The sequence below is a fragment of the Varanus komodoensis genome, unplaced genomic scaffold (genome assembly GCF_004798865.1).
Source record: "Varanus komodoensis strain SLA01 unplaced genomic scaffold, ASM479886v1 scaffold5, whole genome shotgun sequence".
Lineage (NCBI taxonomy): Eukaryota > Metazoa > Chordata > Lepidosauria > Squamata > Varanidae > Varanus > Varanus komodoensis.
Genome location: NW_025336087.1, coordinates 5,183,695 through 5,203,587, shown reverse-complemented (window position 1 = coordinate 5,203,587; position 19,893 = coordinate 5,183,695). Strand labels below are relative to the sequence as shown.

The window sequence follows — 19,893 nt, the reverse complement described above, 5'->3', positions numbered from 1 at the left end:
GGATTCCTGGACCAGCCATGCTGGCTGGGGAATGCTGGGAGTTGTAGGACTTTTTAAAATTCCAAACAGGTATAGAATTTCACCTTAAAGCATTTAAGCAAAGACTGAATGCAGTAGCAATAGACTTAATTGCATCAACAGAGAGCTGGACTAGCTAAAGTCTAGATCAATGTAAGTTCTACAATATTAGAGAAGTATTTCTAGACAAAATTGAGCCCTAGCATTTTGTTTTTCTGGAAAGCACCTCTTTGAAACAGCTATACAGCATGGACTTCCCCATGTGCCTTGCACCAAATGTTGCCATAGCGACACTGGTGTACATCACTCGGCACTATTTGGAGCGTCTTACTGGAACAACATTGGGTGAAAGTCTGCAGATGTCTGCTCCCCCTCATAATTAGTATTGTTGGACCAGAAGTGGCTTTTTAACTAAGGTGGTATTAGGGGGGGAAGGCCCTCAAGAGCTGGAGCCCTGAATCTCTGGAAGGCCATCTGCCACATCACCCTGACATCTGGAACACTTGCTGAAACAAAGTCTCAGGGGACCTGGTGATAATTTTGCTTACATGTGTTTTGCCTCCTGCAAAGCATCACCACCTTAACTCATTCTGCCTGAGGTCTCTCTCTGCAATCAAATGCCCCCTTATCCATACCTGTCCATACATCCCTTATAAATAAATAAATAAATAAATAATACGTCCTTAGGAAACAGGATCCATTAAAGACACATACAGAGACTTTGCAGCATATCTAAATTAGCATGAGCAAATCTTTTCTTTGTCCTATGAATCTGAGCCCCACATCTTTTCAGAACCTAGCACAGCCCATTCTTTTTAAGCATATGAACAAGAATGACTATTTTTCCTTTCCAGTTTTCCTCTGTTAATGAGGACATAAGATCTTTCTATCACTCTTGTCCAACAAGAAATCTATTACTATGAGTGCTGGGTAAACATCACTGATGCATTCTTGACATCTTATTTTTCGGTTTCCTAAAAACAGAACAATGCACCTGTCTCAAAACTCAATCACAGTCAAATACTATGAAGTCAACAACATTCTGCTTTGCTGGGTATGAAAACAGCATGTCAACCGTATTAATCATATTGTGGCCAAATATGGTCCATTGTTTAGTCATGCCAAATGAAATCACCTGCCACAAAAGCACTGGTGACAGTTCTGACTTACTAAAAACAGAGATACAGACATTGTTAAAATCCTGTTCACAGCTTCATTATCCAGCAGACTCAAAAGGAAATGCATTACAGCATCATTCTTGTAAACAATTAGATGTATGCCCAGGGTCAAAATGCCTTATGAGAGCATCTTCAGGGCAGACTGAAGAGAATATTACCAGAGATCCGGTCCATCTAAAGAAGTGTTTAGGATTATGCATAAACAATCTTCAAATGATGATCCTAGCCTGTCTCATTGAACTCTACATCCAAGTAGAAACAATATGGACCTAATATGTCATTGGGTTGCATTTCCCATCAGCCCTAGATAACCTAACCAATGATGAGGGATGCTGGGATTTGTAGTCCAAAAATGTCTAGAGGGATGCTCATTTCCTGCACCTGTTCTACATGATTCAATGTAAACAATAGAAATGTTTATTCAGAAGAAAGTCCTCTTGTAAATCCAATAAGGTATTAAAGTATGTCATTCTTTGTAGGAAAATTGGATTTAGTGAGAGCGAGCTATCATCGGAATTTCCCCATTTTAGGCATCCAAGGATATCACTGATCATGATTCCATAAGTCCCCTAGTATGAAATTTGGTAGGGTTCACACCAGTGGGCCTTTATTTTTCATACGGACTAATTGGATTCTCCATAGTCTATGGGAGAACATTTAAAGAATGGCAATTTTCTTGAGCATAAAGTGTTTATTTACATTAGATTTATGTCCTGCTTTTTTTCTTATCACAAAGCCGCTTACATCATTCTCCTCCTCCTGTTCTCAGTCTTATTTCCACAACAATCCTGTGAGCAGTCCCAAATTAAAGGAACTGGGGATCCTGGGCTAGGACACCTTGGGAGGCCCAAACTTAATAGCCTGTTATCATGAGAAACAACCACGTTCTCATTCTCTTCTTTATCTACTCAATGAAAGTAGAGCATTGCTGAAATTTTAGCTTTGATAAAAAGATGGTTTATAAATGTATAACTTTTAATAAGTTTACAAAAGTATGGAATCATTGAAGACGTTCACACATAACATAGGGGGAAATCATAGCTATGTTGTAACATCACACTTTATACAAAGGCAGAACAGTTTCTTTCAAGCATTTTGGATACAAATTTATTAATTACATTAAAATCATTAAGGTGCAGTTTATCATTTTCTATGCAGAGAATGCTTAGATCAAAAACCAATCTTGGGACATTGTTGACTGTAGATCATTCTTTATCCTTTTTAGTCTAGGAAATGATATTTTACCTCTGGTTGTTATTGTTACAAATGAAATGAAATTAATGGTGATTTTTTCAAAATGGCAGGCCAAGGCCCTCCTAGATTATGAGGTCCTGGGATGCAGCCTGCTCAGCCCATATGTAAACCCAGCAATGCCTGTAAGGTAGGTTGGGCTGAGAGTCTTTGAATAGCCCAAAGTCACTCCATTGGCTCCATGGCTGAATGGGGACTAGAACCCAGATTGCCTGACTCCCAGGCTCAGGTTCTTACCCACTACACCACACTGGCATTTTTGTCTGTGTGTGTAAAGTAGTATGGCCATGTCAACGTTTTACAATCTGATTCTGCCAATTAGTTTCATGTCCCTTCAGCTGAAATCCTATACACACTTTCTGAGAAGTAAATAGAACCCAGTGTGACTCATATCTAAGTAGACATGCATAGATGGCACTCCCAGTCAAGCTTTTTAAAAATAAAAATGTATTTTATGAATGTAGAACAGGGGTGGACAAACTTCTTGACCCCAAAGGCTAAGGGATCAAACAGCACATATGTGCAAACACACATCCATTCCAAGGATCTTAATACAGTTCATTCTTTCCTCACATCTACAGGGAAAGAGCAATATGGGTTAGGGTCACTGGCACATTTGAGGAGAAGAAAGCTTTCTCTCATCCCTCACCCCCAGCAATTCTCATACTGTTTGTTCCTTCCTCAGTGGTAGCAGTGGCCTGGAAGTTGTATCAGCATTGTTAAGGCATGAGTGGAGAGACGGGAAACAGGAAGAGGAGAAGTATAGAAGAAGGACACTTAAGGCTTGGTGGCCACAGGTTGTGCACCCCTGATCTGCAATCATAACTAACTATAATCATATTCAGACTACTAATCTGTCTACTACTTTCTGAAAGGCAGCACCCTATAATTTGAAACTAATTGAGATCAGTCTGGTAATCTAGCTGAAGCCATCTTGAGGTCCATACACAATCTATTATAGTCTTTTACCTAATATAGCTGATGCACAAAATGTAATTGTTCATACTTAACAATTCATGTTGAAAAATATTATTATTATTCAGGAAACATTCAGAGTGATGATTAAGACCTTTCAATAACACTAATGGAAGTGTTTTTCTGAAGCTTCATTGTTATGAATGTGTGTGTGTGTGCGCGCGCAAGCAATCTGTGTTGGGGTGGGGGGGGCAAGAAAACCTCAAAGTATAGAGGCTTCTCCCCAATGAAAGGACATTAATATAGGGCAATATAAATTTTTTGCTTGTACCACCCCTGAGTAACTCAAGAATACTTCCAGAGAAGCAGAATCCCTGGCTAGCAAGGAAGCAGAAACTTACTAGGAACGATGTCTTGGCTATATTGGAAGCTAAGCAAGGTTGGGTCTGGTTGAAATCTGGATGGGTGAATTAACTGTTGTGACTCGCCCAGAGAGTTCTGACTATTGCCGGGGTGGTGGGGGATAAAAATGTCATCATCGTCATCATCATTCTAAGCTAAATTGGCCGATCATATCCCTAAGAGAAACAGAAAACATGTTAGTGCTGTTAAACAAGAGTAATGATCATTAGATAGCAAATATTTGACAAGATGTTGTGATGTCCTCGCTTGACTGCCTTTTGTATACTGAAATATTCATAACCGTTGTCTTGCTGAGACTTCCAGCCCAATAACTTGTTTCAGCACTAGACTATTGAAAGGAGAATCATCATTGTGGCCCAAGATGGGATCATCTTCCTCCTGCCCCTGGAGATCAGCAGCAGAGGCCCTCCTCCGGGAACCCTCCGTGAAAGACATTAGGAGGCAAAGTACCCGGAGGAGGGCTTTCTCTGCGATGGTGCCCCGCCTATGGAATGCGCTCCCCAGAGAGGTCCGCCTGGCGCCGTCATTATTTGTTTTTTGGCGCCAGGCCAAGACCTTTTTATTTCAACAATATTTTAATAACTTTTAACATCAGCTTATAGGTTTTAATCTGCAGCCAGGGTGGATCTGGATTTTATGTGTATTATGTTTTGTTTTATTTTTCATAAGCCATCCCGAGGCTATGCAATGGGACGGCACACAAATACTCTAAATAAATAAATAAAATATCCCAGCATATTCATTCAAAGTGCTCAACAGTGCAGCCATGAAATGTTTCCCAGTGCAGATCTGATGATCCCACCTGGAAAAGTACCAGGCTGCTACAGCTGTCTGCTTTCTCCCAAGTTGTTCAGCTTCCAAGGCAGTATTGCTATTTTGACGACAGTCCCCAGAGGCACTGAAAAGAAAGGTGGTGGCCACTGCATCAGTCTGGCCCAGCATTTTTTTCAGCACTAAGTCCTAAAAATAATAATATCCTAGGGTCATGTGTGGTGGGCCCAAACATTAGCATAAGGCACACTGGGCTGCACTGATTAGCAGACGAGCTCATTAAGTAATGGGGGATCTGCTATGGGTTCTGCTAGGATGGGGTTGGGGAGGCGAGGCTGTCAGTTCCAACAAGTGGTGTCTTCTCCGTGATGGTTCCCTTTTTCTAGACTTTCCTCCTAAGCAAAGCACCCTTAGCTCCTTTCCAGAGCAATCCTTTACAGGAATTATCATGGGGAGAGATGCTGCTGCAATGCCAAAGCAAAGTAGAAGTAGGAATGAGAGCAGAAAGTAGAAGTAGGAACAAGAGGTATGGCTTTACTTGACCTGATCCTAACCAACAGGGAAGATATAGTGGACAAAATAACAGCTGTGGGAACTATGGGGGGAAGTGACCATGCATTGCTTGAATTCTCAATAGTAAAGGAAGCTAAAACTAAATGTAGCCAAACGTGTACCCCTGGATTTCAAAAAAGCCAACTTCAACAAATTCAGAACAATAAAGTCCCATGGCAAAGGGAAAAGGATCCCAAGGGTGGGATGTCTTTAAAAAAATAAATGCTTAAGACACAACTGCAAACAGTTCCAACAAGGAAAGAGAGTAGTAGACAACTGAGGAAGCCCATGTAGCTTCACGAAGAGCTGAGAGATAATCTGAAAACAAAACAGAACACGTATAGGGGGGAAGTATATAAGCAAGTAGCAAGGAACTGCAAGGATGGCGTCAGGAAGGCTAAAGTGATGAATGAACTGAGGCTAGTGAGGGAGCTAAAAACAACAAAAAACCTTCTTCAAATGTGTCCAAAGCAAAAGACAGTCAAAAGAGAAGGGAGTTCAACTATTCTGCATGGATACAGACAACAAAAATAGGCAGAAGTGTTCAACTCTATGTTGACTCAGTCTTCTTCCAAAAGAAGAACCACAACATTCCTGATGAAGCACAAGCTGAAGGGGCAGGATGGTAATCCAAGATTGACAGGCAAATGGTCAAGGATCTTCTAATTGGGGTAAATGAATTCAAATCTTCAGGGCCCAATGTATTTCATCCCAGAGTCTAAAAGAGCTAGCGGAAGAATTATCCGAACCCCTATCTATCTTTGAGAATTCATGGAAGACAGGAGAAGTGCCAGATGACTGGAGAAGGGCTAATGTTGCCCCTGTCTACAAGAAAGGGGGAAAAAAGATGAACCTGGGAACTATAGAGCAGTTAGTCTGACATTAATCCCTGGAAATTTTTAGAGCAAATTATGAAACAAACAGTCTGCAAACACCTTGAAGACAATTAAGTAATTAAGCCAGCATAGATTTCTCAAGAACAAATCTTTCCAGATTAATTTCATTTTTTGACTGGGTAACAGCCCAAATGGATTGTAGGAATGCTGTGGACATAATCTATCTAGACTTTAGCAAAGCCTTTAACCAAGTGCCCCATGATATCCTGATTACCAAACTAGCAAAAGGCTAGACTACCATTAGTGCAACCATTAGGTGAATCCACAATTGACTGCAAAATGGGATGAGTGCTCATCAGTGGTACATTCTCAAACTGGGAAAGGGTGACAAATACAGAGCCACAGGGTTCTGTCCTGGGACTGGTACTCTTCAACATTTTTATCAATGATTTAGATGAGAAAGATAATTAAATTTCCTGGTGACACAAAGCTGGGTGGAATAGCAGATACCTTGGGAGTCAGAGTTAAGATACAGGGTGATCTTGGTTGGTTAGAACACTGGGCAGAGAACAAGAGAATGGATCCAATAGGGACAAATGCCAAGTCCTCCACTTAGGAACAAGAAACCATATGCTCCTCTACAAGATGCAGGATACTTTGCCCAACAATACTGCCAATGAGAAGGATCTTGGGGTTGTTGTAGATCACAAGCTAAACATGAGCCAACAATGTGATGCAGCTGCAAAAATGGCAAGTGCTGTTTTGGGCTGCATTAACAGAAGCATCATTTCCAAAACACATGAAGTACTAGTTCCACTATAGTTAGCTCTAGTCAGACCTCACCTGGTGTAGTGTGTCTAGTTCTGGGCACCTTTGTTTTAAAAAGATGCAGATAAGCTAGAAGGGGTACAAAGGAGGGCTACAAAGATGATTCAGGGACTGGAGGCAAAGCCTTATAAGGAAAGATTGAGAGAATTAGGCATGTTCAGCCTCAAGAAGGGAAGTCTGAGGGCTGATAACACTCTGCAAGTACCTGATCTAAATAACCCCCTGGGACTGGATAGCAAAACACACACATATATACCATAAAGGTGAAAATAGCTAACATAAGAAATAGTACCATATCTCTCTGCATATGCATTAGCTTATTCTACACTGAAAAACTTTGAACAAACATTTGGGATTTACTGTGTCCATTGCTGGTTCAAGTCAACGTGGATCAACTATTTTTTTCTTAGATACTTTCTGAATAAGAATGTGTTTGATTCCTTGGCTGGCAGGCACCAGCTATATTTTTTTCAATGCAAGTTATTTTTGTATCTAAATCTGAAGATAGAAGAATTGTTGTGGTACTAAGAACTGTTGTTCTGCTAAGTAATGCAGGGTTCACACATGTGCCTGTGTCTTTCACATTTGTTTTGCTCTGTTAAGCTATTCATAAAATGAACTGTTTTTCTCAGGTTCGTTTTCAGTCACACATTCTGCTTTGTTGCCAAGCATCTGTTACATTGATTTACACGTTAAAATCCATCACCTGGGGGAAATAGGAGATTTGACTGGTCTTAATTTACGGCTTCATTTAAAAAATGTTTCGTGAGCAGAAGCCTCCGTCTTCACCTTAATAGCTATGCTGGATTTATACTATTCTTGAAAATCAGAAATTAGGTTCTTTTTCAGTGCCAGCACTGGGTTGCAACCACATTGGCTCTCTGTTTCCCTCTCTTTGGCTCAGTATTCTCTTGTGCTACAATTTGCATATTTGCAGTTCCCACAGACATTGAGAAACCTGATACCTGCTTCCTATGGCTGTATGATTCCCCTCCTAGTACAGCACCATTAAGTGCCACAACAATCCTGCTGTCCCAGCATCAGCAGGAGCACACGGCAAGGAGGCAGATGACAAGGAAGCAGATGACGGCTGCCAAAAGTGCCAACTGGGAACTTTCTGCACCTGCCATCCCTGCTGCTCTCAGTGCTCCTGGGGTACTGATAGAAGGACCAAAGGGAGAGATAGCTAAAATTCCCAAGGGAGCTAGCATATCATCCAGCCCCCCCCCCCCAATGTTCTCGTAGTATCAATCAGGACCTCACCCCTCTTCCCTCTAAACAATCTCTTCATAGAAGTTAAAAACTGTTGCTTCAGGCATTCCACCAGAGGGCTGCATTTTACAAACTTACACATGGAGCTGCTGTTACTGCTGCTGCTGTTCTTTAAGCTTTAAACCAGATTTGAGCCGGACAGTCCTTCAAATGGAGAAAAGCTTTCAACAGAATACAGTCCTCTGTGAAATGGCCACACTACCCTAGAGCAGGTATGGGGAACCTCTGAGCCGTGGACCAAATATAGCCTGCAGACATTCCTCATGGCCTACTAGTTTCTTCCCCAGCTCCTCCCTCCAGGCAGAGGAAACCTGATCAGCCGGTGGAGATAAGAGATTTTGTACATACAAGGGACACACACTGACATGTCTGAAAATCCCCCATTGGCACCAGTATTCAAAATAGCCGTATATGACATTTCTACAAACATTTACACTTGCTCCATTTTCAGGAAACAGGAAGTTAACTCCCTGCTTAAATGCCAGAACCAGTCCACCCTCATAAAGTGCAGGTGTTCAGGTCCCATACAAAGTGGAATGTGGACTAGTTTGACAACCCTGAAGAGCCAGGATTAGGACCTGTCATGGGCTGGAGACAAGGCTGTCAGGCAATGGAAACAATTACCTTTCTCCATTGCTGTCACAGTTCCCTGTGGCCAAAGGGAAAGGAATTGTCCAGCTTCTTTATTTATAAGTAACCTTAACTTCTTGGGAAAGCATCCAGGCATCCCTTTTGCAAAGAGGCCATTTCTAGCAGGCATAAACATTCATTACCCTCAAATCTATTGACTCCACCTGACTTTTCTCTGTGCTCCCCCTGTAGAGCTAAAAAACAAATTCTACGTATTTGACTTTCTTTATATAACTTTTTAAAAGATCCTTTTCCGGGTTAACCTTGAAGTTAACATTTGCATGCTTCAGTTGCTAAGGCTGGATATTTATGTGAGGGATAATTTACTAGCATTTTGAATTCAAAAAATACTGTATCACAATTGTACATTTTACACACACACATGAAACACTTTGACGATACTATAGCATTGGGTGCTCTGAGATCATGCATTGGGCAAGTTCATGATTATAATACTTCTACCATTAGAAGGAGTGAAGTGGGAAAATAAAAATATTAATACAAATCAGTTCATCATGCAGACTGTAATGGAGCTAAACCATGAGCTTATGTAAAGCCACTGCTATCAAAAGAAACAGTTTGTTTTGTTCAACCTGGCTAGCAAATTTGAGCATTTCGGGAGAATTGGGACATCACAGCCATGTAATCTGCATATATTTTCTTGTCTCTCCTTTCTGCAGTATGTAGTGACAGGAAAAGGTGGAGGGAACCAGTGGCAGCCTGGGCAATGCTAAAAGCAGATGATCACGCTTGAAAGTAAACAATATACCCACCACCTGCTTTCATGGGAAAACACTTTTCAGCTTTGTTTTTCAGTTGATGGTTCACTGATTGACAGGTCAAATGCACTCAAAGGAAGCTATATGGGTCAATGTCCATGGAAATTGCCCGCCGCAATTTGGCAGCAGGCACTTACCAAGATGTCAGCCAAGCAAGGCACTACATTTTGGTCCTTCATAAGTGTGCATCTGCGAAGGACTAAAGAAATGGTTAGGAACAAACTGCTCATTTCTACCACCCAGGCTCCCCCAGAAAATGCAGGGAGCCATTGATGGTTGCTCCGCAGTGCAGCTTGGGCACCAGCAGAGCATCTGTCACTGGCAGCAACTCAGGGCCATGAAGGAAAAGTGTTTGTGGAGGGGAGGGGAGGGGAGGCAGGTTCTGCTGCACACGACTGCGCAAGAACAGCTGGATGCCCAGGGTGCAAGGAGTGCGAGAATAACCTAAGTCTGATCAATGGTTGGCGATGCCATTGGGGGTTTTTGTGATTAACCTATACTGCTTATTTATGGGGGCAGTTGCAGTGTTGAGCAAACTTGCCCAATGAATCTCTTGTATTTGACTGGGAGTTCCCATCAAATAAAATTAGGTGCATGGTAACTAAGAAAAGGTCCTTTTCTATTGTGGTGCCCTGTTGTAGAATGAATGCCACAGCAGTGCTTACCCAGCAAGTGTCATGTGAAGACATTCTTATTTTTCCAGTCATTTAAGTCTTTTCATTTGTTGTTTTAAATCTATTACTGTAATTTAAACCTTTGCACTACTACTAGGTTTTATTTTGGTTTTTATTTTATATTGTAGTTTTCAACTTTATGTTATGGTTTTAAATGTTGTAAACCACTCAGAGAGCTTGTTTGGCAGTGTACTCGTAGAAATGGAATGTGTACATACATGTCAGAGCTAAAATACAAACCAATCCACTAAGATTTATCACTGTTGTCCTTAACGTCAGCTGTTACCGTTATTTATTTCTTTCCAGAATAGGTTCATTACATGTACAGACTAAGGATTTCCAACATGAGCCACCCATCAGTCCATTTTGCTGCGTAGCAGATCGGCACAGCAGCTGGGGACAGCTGCCAGGACAAGCACAGCATGCAGGGTGCAGTGTCGACATAAGCATTGCCTTCCTAGATCAGGCCAAGGTCCAGCTGGTCTAACATTCCATTTCCAGCTGGCCACAAACCAGATACAGGAATTTGCCTATGCCAAGTTGTACTGGGTTTTATTTATTTTATTAATGCTTTAAAATTGTGTACTGCCCTAAAACTACACTTCTACCACTCTTTCTTTAGAACAGAATAAAGCCAAATGCAGAATACAATTCTGGGTCCTTCAAACAAAAGAACCCCCACAGCACAGTAAAACAATGACCTCTTTAAAAGTTTCTTTGCCTGGTACTGAAGACAAAGCAAATCTAGTGCTAGGTGAGCCTACCTTGGTATGGAATTCTGCAAATCAGGGACTTCCACTGAGACAGTGTTCCATTTGGTCATCATCTGCCTGCATTTAGATGGCAGGGTTCTCCTCCCAAGGAACTTCAATATATAAGTAAGCTGGTATAGGAAAAAGAACACTTTCAAGTACCTGAGTCCCAAGGCTCAAGCGATTCACCAGCATATGGAATTTTAGTATGTGTTCGAGCACACGTGTGTGTGAACCAAACATTTTCTAATTTAATGCCAATGCAGGAAACCTTCATGGCAGTCTTAGCATCAGCACATGTCTATAGTAAGCAGCAGAATATTACTTGTCCCCAATGCATTTGTGTGTTTGAGCTCCAGAAAATCTTGCTGTGAAGTACTATCTCTTTTCAAGGTGTGTGTCAGTGATAGAAAGGTGAAAAATTGCAAATGAGTGACTTCTATTGTAGAATTTTTAACACTTATACAAGGAAACAATTTGATACAAAGTAATTCCAGTTGCCAATAACATTGAGTCATTTTGGTTTATGTTTAGGTAGAAGAGTTCTAACATGTCAGTGGAAAACACCCAAGAGCCAAGATTGATAAATCACCATCCTCATATTGAAAAGACACTCAGTTCATTTTCATTGAATATATTCATGTGGTAACATTTCACATTAGACCAAATATGGTCCATCCTGTTCCTAAAGGATCCACCTTGGTATTTGTGAGATGTACATAAGCATCACATAAAGCCCACCATCCTTACCAGTTATTCTCACCCCAGTAATCGGAATCAATGGCATGAAGCTTCTCATCGATACCATAGCTAATAGCTGTGATAATATCTTGCATGAATTTGTTTAATCCCCTTTAGACATTCAAACCCATGGCCATCATTACATTCTATATATTAATAATACACTGTATTTGCCTTTGTTTTTCCTGAATCTATTGCCAGACAATTTCAGTGGGTGATCCCAAGTTCAGGTACAGAGATATTGAACCTCAGGTCCATGGACTACATCCAGAATGCCTGAGGCCCCACTCTGGCTTTCTGGGATTTCTCAGATTTCCACACCCCCTTCCTCTAGCTCCATCCCTTTTCTCCCGACTAGCAGTTATTTGGTGGTTCCAACTTCTGTGGAGTTTGTTTCTTATTCTAAAAGGCAGAAATACTTCTTCTAAGGCTTGATAAAGTAGTAAGAGCTTTAAGTTAAAATATGTTAAGCATTCTTGATATTTTTTGCCTTTCGTTGTGCCCCCTTTGGCTTTCATCCCTCTGACTATTAGATGTGACCTTCAAAGCTTCTGATCAGTTTTGACCTTCAGTGTACCTGTAACTTTTGCAAGGGTGAGGAAACAAGTTTGCTGGTCCATCCCCAGGGCTGATGAATCCAGATGAATCTCTGATATCTCATGAGTAGGTCCTGGTCACCACTTGGAACTAGGAGATTGTCTAAGCCATTGATACGATTGCTCCAAGTATTCTTGACCTAATTGTAGAACTGTGTTATCTACTTAGTAGTCTTAGGAGCTGCGGGCAATGAAATGACTGCATCAACATTAAAGCACAAATGACAGAGACGCTTGGAATGAGCACAAACACAAAGAAGAATCCATGTGTGACCTTATTCTGTAGTGATGGCAGCAAATCTGTCACCTTTCTGCCATTGCATCTGCTTAGTGTAGTCCAACAGAGCTCTTTCAGGTGGTTAAAGGTCTCTTGGGTACAGAGTTAAGAGCACAACTCCTCAAACCCTCAAAGGCCCATTGGGAGCACCTTGCTAGATAGTCTTGCAGATAAAGTTGCTCATATTCATTTTTCACTTGGAGACATTATTTTTACAGAATCTGAGCCCAGTCCTCCAGAAAAGACTGGAATTGCTTTAAAACCATGCCTTTCACTTGGATAAATAGTCTAGAAGTATACCATAATCAACAGCATTGAAAGTCATTGAGAGATCCAGAAGAATCAAGAGGATTGTGTTCCCTCTATTCCCTGGTGAAAATAATCAGCCAGGGTGATATAGACTGTTTCTGTCCCTCACCAGGTCTGAAACCTGATTGTAATCTAAATATTAGTTATTAATTTATGCAAGATATTGCTATTATGTTTTCATTGGTTTGTGCTTTTTCTATTTTTTGGATCCCCATATATGATATTTATATTATTTATTTGTTTTATCATCTTTATTTTGCCTTACTTAATTTTAGTAGTTTTTACTTGCAGACTTTTATTGTTTATTGATTTTTTTGCAACTGTGGATTGTATCATGTTGTATATTATGTTGTATATTTTGTTGTACATAAGGGATTTTATTGCATTGTAAGCCATCCAGGGAGCCTATGGCTTATGGGGCGGCATATAAATTGAATAAATGAATAATTAATAAATAATCAGTATAAGAATTGTGCCTTAAGTTCCTGTTTTCTCCCCTAAATTAAAAAGCCCAATAAATTGTTTTCTTTTCCTCGTGTGGTTTGCTCTTTTCTGCACCTTTTCATATTCTGCACCAATGGAGTCATGCAATAGATTAAAAGGGCACTATGGGTCTAGCCATTTTATTTACAATCCTTTTCCTAATAATTTCTAGCACTTTTTTTCACTTGTACCACACTGCCACAGAAGAGTTCCCATTTTCATAGCCATAAGACCAGCGCAGAACATAAAGTGCCATGCAGGGTCAAACCAAGGTTCATCCAGTCCCATACTCTATTCCCACAGTCACCAATCAGGTGCCTGTAGAAAAATCACAAGTAGAACATGAGTGCAGTAATATTAAAGATTTGGCCTTTGCTGAATGCTTTCAAACTGTAGTTCTAGTACTTACAAAGTATTTGGTTGCCAATTGACTATCTCTGGCAGATTAATACATTTCAAACAAAACATACATCAACAATTGTTCTAGAGGAATTCAATTTTGGTTTTGTAATAACAAGAATTATTAAGGAGGGAAATCTTTGATATATTTTATTAGAAATATATTTGCAGCATCACATCAATATAAATTATGCATAAATAAAAACATTTCCTGTTGATAAACAGATTCTTAGATCTTAATAGCTTGACAGAAAATGCTGTGGCTCATCTTCGATCATTTAACCCACAATAAACTGCATGTGGCTGTCAAACATCTGACATTATCCCTATGTGGCTCTTCAGTTGAGCAAGTCTGGCCATGCCTGAGCTATGGCAGCCCTTGGGCATAAGGTCCCATATCGAACAATCCTTTCTGGGGTTGTTGTGTGAACCCTGTGAGCCCATGGTCTAAAACCCCATAGGATATGTAAGGGTTGCATAGTAGTAACTTAATCCATGTTTGCATGACATGACAACCCCCCAAGTGGGATTAGATACTCAAAATGGCAGGCATATGCATCCTCCATACATCACAGCAACTATGAGTTAACTCATATGTGAATAGTCCCAGTCTTTCTAAACATTTCTTGTTCTCAGATTTTTAGCACTAGGAGTTTAAAAAGGAGAGATTTAATGCTGAGTACCAAGTTTGCTAATATGAAGAATCCTTGTTCAAAAATCAGCACATGTTTGAAGTTTTGTGTAGAAATTACTGTAATGCTAATTTTTTGTTGTTGTTAGTTGAGAAGTCGCGACCCATCGGGACCCCATGGACAACATTCCTTCAGGCCTTCCTGTCCTCCACCATCTCCCGGAGTCCACTCAAGCTCATGCCGACTGCTTCAGTAACTCCATCTAGCCATCTCATTCTCTGCTATCCCCTTCTTCTTTTGCCGTCAATTGTTTCCAGCATTAGGGTCTTCACCAGTGAATTCTTCTCATTATCATTATCACTATATTAATATCATTTACTATATCATAAAATAGGACTCACAGCCTTACCTCATTGTTACTAAACATATGTCTAAAAAATAAAAAACACAAAAGGAAAGAGACTCACAAACACCTTAGGGTAGGTATTAATTCTGAAGCATGCCTTTGAAAAGATAACTCCTTGCTCAAATTTTATAGACTTCCATATATTAAGCTTTCTGTTATGTATATATTTGCACATGAGCAAGGAGGTGCAGTTGGATGGGTCATTCTCTCCAGCTTTCCGGCTTTCATTAAAGTACACACATAGAAGTCTCTAGTCCTGGCAGAGCCAAAGATTATGAGACAAAATGTGCAACTGCTATTCTGTGCATTCATTTTGTGAAAATCTTGCAATAGTTAACACAACCACTTTCTTGCTGTCATAGTCCTTTAGTTAAGCATTTGGGAGATCTTCCTTGTTAGGAAGAAATTGCATCCTCATAAAGGAAATTTTAAAATCCAGGAGTTTAGGGTATCTGAATTTGGGCAGTAGTGTCTACCAAAGGAAGCAGCAGAGACAGGAGGTTGTAATCTTTCTAACTCAGGTCTTGTATGTATTTCTTTTTCCTCAGCGTATAAACATTAAAAAATTACAAGCCAATATATGCAGGTACAGTTCATGATTAGTTCATATCACTGAAGGCAGAATTGTGGCTTAGAAAGACTAGGTTTCACAAAGTCCATGAAGTAACCCAATGTTGTTATTTCCTTTTTGTAAGGAAAGGGGTTAAAATATTGTAAGACACTTCTGTTCAGTGCTGTAATCCAGTCTCCTGGTGTGTTTGTGTTTTAGGGAAATCAAATGGCCTGTAAAAATTGTAGCGGCAGTGCCATTTAATAAATGTTAAAATGGAGTATCTGTGGGCATCTATGTGCGTGTGGATATCTTCAATAAAATCTACCATTTTTAAAGTCTTGCTGGAAGGCTTCAAATGGAGCTTTTTCTGCTCTGTCTTTCAGTGCAGGCCTTAGAACTGAGGCAGTGTGCCACACAGCTCCTCGAAAGTCTTTCCTTAAGTATTACAGTAATAAATAATCCTGTATTATAGTAATAAATAACCTGAATCTAATTGTGTGTTGCCTCCAGAGCAGAGGTTAGAAGCAGATTGCAAGCTGAGCCTCTCTCTCTCTCTCTCTCTCTCTCTCACACACACACACACACACACACACACGGGGGGGGGCGGATGAAAGAGAGAGCGCTAATGGTTCTTGGTCAAAGAACCATCTTGGCAGACGTGCTTACCAGATCTACCAGAAATGGGGGATGTTCTCTGATGCTATCAGTGCTTTAAAAAGAATGCATAGACAAAATGTGCAATTTGAGAAAAAGTATGTAATTCTAAAATAATACAGCTGTAGTTCAAAATGAAGCCATGCAAAAACAGTATCATTTGCCAGTACAGAACATGGCTGACAACACTGTGAAAAGTCCTGGCTCCTGTAGAACCCTAAACCCTGATGGGAGGGTTTAGGGTTCTACAGGAGTGGGAGGGCACACCTATTTGCCCTCCCACTGCTAAACACAGTGTTCCCACAAACTCAACATCTAATCTGTAGAGCCACCAACCCCAGCCTGATGCCCTCCAGCTCTTTTGCACTTGAACCCCTGTCAGTATAGCCTGTGGTCAAAAATGCTGGAAGTGTTAGAGCAAAATATCCAGAGGGGTCCAATTAGATTATTCTAGAGAGTGTTTGCTAGTGTTTCAGTGTTGAAGGAAATCGTTACGGGGAAATGTTAGAAACTGTCAATGTGATGATAAGCACAGTGGTGCCATAAAATATCTGATACGATATTCTTAAGACAATGCAAGTGCGTGCTTTAATTTCGTCTCTTGTTCCTAGGTGTGTAATGAATTTCTTAGGTAGGAATTCATTATTCTCTTTTTCTGCACTAGAGCTGTTCAGTTCCAAGGGATCTTCTGCTCTGTCTGGTCTTCTAAACGTCATGAGCTGTGATGCTAAGAAACAAAGCTCATATGGAAGAAAAGTACACAGATGTGTTCCAGCAGCAAATTACAACCACAAATGGCTGTGCACTGTTTTGCCTGCCTGCCCCCTGGAAAACGTCTGGTCAATGCCTATGTTCTGACACAATATTGTTTGCTCATTGACTGATGAACAAATACTTTAAGCACACTTGTCTTAGAATAAGTCTTATACCTGTACGTTGCTTGAAGTCTGAGTAATAGGACTTTAACACATCATTTTCTCTTTGGATACTCTCCAGGTCATCTTGACAGTCATTTTTATTCCAGTGGTGTACAATTCCTTTTTAATCTGCTTGTGCCTTTCTGTATCTTTCATATAATTACTATTTTTTATCATATTTGCATCTTAATTGTTATAAACATTTGGCATTCTCATTTCATAATAAGACATGCTATATTGTTGTTGAATGTATTGCTGCTGTTGAACATTCAGAAAACAAAGATCATGACTACAGAAGAATTACACAACTTTAATGTCAACAATGAAGAAACTTACACTGAAAGTTTTTACATGATCAATCAGTTCAAACAGAGTTTTGTTGTTATTGTGTGCCATCAAATTGCATCTGAATTATGGCAGCACTGTGGATGAAAGCTCTACAAATGTCCTATCCATGATAGTCCTGCTCAGCTCTTGGAAATTCAAGGCTGTGGCCTCCTTTATGGAGTTTGCTGCCAAGGAAATTGAACAAGACTGAGACTTGAATGGATAGCAATGAAGGGACTAGAAAATATTGTCAAGTGTAAGGACATGTCACTGGAGACTAAGGCCACTTTTGCATTCCCAATCACTGAGTATGGATGTGAAAACTGGACAGTGAAGTATACTGACAAGAAGAAAAATGATGTGTTCAAAGCATGGTGCCACAGGAGAGCTTTGTGGATGTCCTAGACGGAAAGATGAACAAATGGGACCGAGATCCTAACAAGCCAGAACACCCTGGAAGCAAAAGTGGCAAAACTGAAGCTGTCATACTTTGGGCATATCACAAGAAGGCAAGACTCACTGGAGAAGACAATCATGCTAAGAAAAACTGAAGGCAAAAGAAGAAGAGGAAGGCCAAATATGGGATGATTGAGTCCATAAAGGAAGTCACAGCCTTGCATGGACAAGAGCTGAGCAGGGCTGTCAAAGGACATTTTGGAGAGCATTCATTCGTAAGATAACAAGCCAGAGATGACTTGACAGCACATAAAAAAATATTGCTTTATGAGAGGTTGGGTCAGCAGTGTTTCAATAACCTTCCTAACAATTCCAATAAAGCAAAATCTAGGATAATAGCACCCTTCTGCCTGTGTTCCCAAGCAACTGGTGTACATAAGCATATTTCCTCTGATCCTGGAGGCTGCATATAGTCATCTGAACTAGTAGCATTATCCTCCATGAATTTGTCTAACCACCTTTTAAAGCCATCCAGATTGAAGCCATCACTGCTTCTTGTCATAACGAATAATTACTCCAAGGCCCCTCTCCAGACCCCTCAGCATCATTTCAGATCTCATCAGTTTATATACAGATTTGAGGCATCCTCCTCCACTGTACTTCACTTTGCACTTACATCATGTTACACTTATATCAAACCACATTTGCCATTTTTTGCCCATCTACTAGTTGGAAGTTTTAGAGTTGTGTTTTGACTATCCTGAATCTGCAGAATTGCTTGTCTACTTCTTATCTCTGATAATTTATGAACATTCAATAGCACTAGTTCCAGGATGTATTTCTAAAAGACTCATCATTTCCATTGTCAGCATTTCCTTTCTACCCCTAACAGCTACCTGATTCCTTTAATGGTAATTCATGCAATCTTATCCCATAATGTTTATCAGGGTTTTGCTGAGATAATGTGTCAAAATCTCTTGAGAGTCCGAAATTATATTGCACATCACATCATCCCTAACTACAGATCTGTGAACACTCTGAAAAGGTGAATGAAACAGTACATCAGTACAATGAAAAAATAGCCTAATTGTCATTGACAGAGGAAACTTCCAGCAAAACTTAACATAATTTAAGTCTCCTTAACATAATTTTATATCGTCTTCCACTTGTAACCAACTTTTATTTTCCTGCTTTTTTCCATCCCTTTTCTTAACACAGAAAGTTCATTAAGGAGGGGAAGTTGGAGGGAACTTCCAGACAAAGTTTTTATCGTACTGTCACCTTATTTCATTCACAGAATTTTCTGGGGGGGTCCAGATGATTATATATTTCCTTTACAATCCCCTAGATTTTTCCCCTGCTTCCTCCATCTTTTACTCTCCCCTCTGCACAAAACACCAATGAGAAATAGCTGTACGTTGTCTTTTGATTGTTAGTGCAAGCAGCCCTCCGTAGAGGCACCCTAATATGTATATCAGCATAGAAAGCAAAATATATTCAATCTGTAGATAGGATTACATCCTTGTGGTGCAAACCTAAGCATGTTTATTCACCTGTAAATCCCACTTTCCTTTGCCATCTGCGACCCTCTTAACTGAGAGGAAGCTCCAGTCGATTCAAGGGGACTTCTGAGAAGACCTGTGTAGGATGGCACTGAATCCAATGTTAGAGTAGATCCATTAAATTGAACGGAAGTCAAGTTACATCTAACTCTGTGCTGAACTAACATCAGATTCTACCCCTGGACTTCCACGGATAGCAGACCATACATTAATGTCAGGAACTGGGAGCCATTCAAGCTTTTTCAAATCATTACATTTGGAAGTGCAGCTGGCTGCAGGAAGGCAGTTCTTGGAGCAGACTGCACTCTAGAAAGTATTCAGAATTTCTGGTTTTTGTGGGGGGGGGACTGGGAGAATAATTTCGAAACTCCTGGGTGACGTATGTAGCAGGAGGGCTGCGACAGACCCTTCTCTTCGGAGCTGAAAGTTTCTGAACACAGGAAAATAGGACAGCCTTTTTAAAATTGCCCTCGCCTCCTGTCATCCATTCCGCGCTTATTTAACATGGTTACTCTGTGGGCTTCTGCATTAATGCGGGCACGATGCGAAAGGTCCCCGACAAGCTTCTCCTTAAGCGTGGGGCTCGTGTCAGCTGCCCGGGTTGCAGCGAAGAGTTGCTCCTCTCTCGCTCTCACCCACCGCGCCCCATATTGGACCTCTTGCCAGGTCCTCGGGGTGCGAGGTAGGAGTGAGTGTCTCCGGCAGGATGGGGCGGATTGCGGTAGCCACGGCTCTGCGCCTCCGTCACCTTCATTTCCTCAG

General features: G+C 40.6%; 1 long non-coding RNA gene across 3 annotated transcripts in view; it reads left to right on the top strand.

The window, feature by feature from the left end:
• LOC123031682 overlaps positions 1-13,334 on the top strand; it is a 13,992-nt gene extending 658 nt beyond the window's left edge. Inside the window, exons 2-3 of one of the 3 annotated variants that reach the window (XR_006416363.1) lie at positions 3,133-3,244; positions 10,434-13,334. This is a non-coding gene — a long non-coding RNA (uncharacterized LOC123031682). Of the gene's footprint in view, positions 1-2,664; positions 3,245-10,433 lie in introns of those variants that run through there. The other 2 variants (XR_006416362.1, XR_006416364.1) reach the window with 2 other exon arrangements.
• Positions 13,335-19,893: the final 6,559 nt, after the last annotated feature.